The sequence below is a fragment of the Penaeus monodon genome, chromosome 32, assembly GCF_015228065.2.
Source record: "Penaeus monodon isolate SGIC_2016 chromosome 32, NSTDA_Pmon_1, whole genome shotgun sequence".
Taxonomy (NCBI): Eukaryota; Metazoa; Arthropoda; class Malacostraca; order Decapoda; family Penaeidae; genus Penaeus; species Penaeus monodon.
In genome coordinates, this window is record NC_051417.1 from 6,617,123 (window position 1) to 6,619,151 (window position 2,029).

Here is a 2,029-nt window from a genome sequence, read left to right on the forward strand (position 1 = left end):
TTTTGATTTCTTTTTACCAGCCCATCTACATTCAGTCTTTGTTTCGGCTGAAGCAAAGACACGTTTATAAACACATATGTATTTATTTTTTTGGGAGACATACACTGAAAAAAAAAACATTTAAGACTATCCATCAAAATATAACACAGAATTCCCAGTAAAATGCAAATTTACATTTAACTTGCTTCAAAAAAAAAGAAAAAAGAAGTGAGCAGCAGTTATTAAAAGGAAGCTACATTACTCTTAACTAACAACCTAATCCAAACTCAGATTAACTTCCTTGTTAAAAAAAAAAAAACTGAACAGCAATTCATAACAGGAAGCTGCAACACAAGGCTAAGCTACCTCAACACCCGCTGATAAATGGTCTAAATACATCTCTCTTTTAACCACAAATGAACAAAAAACCCTCCCCTCTTAAAGGACACAAAGGAACGTAATCTATTCACCAGAGAACCATTTTTTTTTCTTTCTCTCTCCTGCGAAAATGACCTCCGTGGCCTACTTACACCCGTGACATTTTCTGTTTTTCTGTCGTTCTGGTCTGGAAATACGCGATATATCCTTCTCTTTTCTCTGTTAGATACACGACATTCGTCCAAATAACTGGGGAAAGGGACACGGCACTGCACTCCACACATCACACCTGTCAAAAGCTATTACGTAGAACGGGAGAGGAAGAAAAAAAAATCAACACCTCACAAAGAACACCATTATGAACCCTCTATAACGAAAAGCAATAAAGAACAATTCCACGTCACGGACACAACCCTCGAAGCTACCCCGTCGGAAATCGCGAGCCACCCACCCCTATTAGGTCCTTAAATCCCTTGAAACTGGCCTTTAAAAAAGCGAAAGAAACCACATTCTTTACCCTTCAGCCATCCTGCCTCTTCTGCTGTCGTGTAAACACTGCTCGGCGTGACATCTGTTGGCAACCCTGCACCTGCGCGGGAAATTCGAACCCGGATTAATTTTCAGCTTTTTTCCCCCTCTTTTCTTTATACTCAGGGGGGGATTATTTGAGGATTTAGTTTAAGTAGGGGCATGTGGTGATTTTTTTTTTTGTTATGTTCTAAATGTTGGTGGTTTCTGTTCTGGAAGAGAATTGGTATTCTGGTGTTGATAAGATTACCATGCTCACCTGCCTGCCAGGTGTTCTGTCTGTGTGATGTACAGCTACAAGACTAAGGATATTTGGTTGCATTGTATATAGTTCGTGTATGGCTTCGTTGTGGTTGTCTCTGTAATGACATTAGAGTCACTTCCTCGCTGTATCTGAAATGGAAGTGATTCGTTTCTTACATGGCAATACTGGCTGCATTGTCATACATTAATATTCACAAAAACAAAATTCTTCTGAGATTTTCCGTATCAAACAAAGGAATCACAGATTAGTGGGCCATTTCTTACAAAACTGACCTAATGTTGATATCACAATGATGTATAATAGTTTTGCTATATCATATTTATTGCTTATTGTTGTTACCTATTCATTACACCCTAATATGCATTACTGCGCAATAAAGGTTTTCTAGCATGGAACGGATACTGCTATTAATTCTAAGACGCACTTAGTCGAAAAGCGCGAACTCATATTTATCCGATGCAAATCGGGCCAGTAATTGCACTTGATAATCACTTGATGAATACATTATCACGATTTCGTAACTCTTGAGTCGTATCGTCATACCTACATCTCTCTCTGTATGGCGTCATGATGCAACTCTCCCCTGGGGTAAAAATACAGTATAATAATGCAAAGTTTCCACAGTCTATAGTAGACAAGGCACAGATAATGCTGATGTTAGTGGGTGTAACTTGTGTGGGTTCAACCTGTTGTTGTGGAGGTCAATTCCCTTTGTCATTCTTGTTCCCTTGAAATGTATCAGGTATGCATTCTTATGTAACTACTTTGATATGTGATACCTGGGCGGCTTCTGCCAGAAATGTCCAAAGTATTGTAGAATAATAAGATATGAAATAATGGCACAGCACAATAATTTATGTGGCCTAAGTACAGGCCACA

The 2,029-nt window shown here is 38.7% G+C and overlaps 1 long non-coding RNA gene across 1 annotated transcript in view; it reads right to left on the reverse strand.

The window, feature by feature from the left end:
* The window catches only part of LOC119593397, a 3,471-nt gene extending 2,210 nt beyond the window's left edge, over positions 1-1,261 (reverse strand). The window contains exons 1-2 of the long non-coding RNA XR_005230543.1: positions 1,145-1,261; positions 875-946 (exon numbers count right to left, since the gene is read on the reverse strand). This is a non-coding gene — a long non-coding RNA (uncharacterized LOC119593397). The remainder of the gene's footprint in view (positions 1-874; positions 947-1,144) is intronic.
* Between the last annotated feature and the right edge of the window lie 768 nt (positions 1,262-2,029).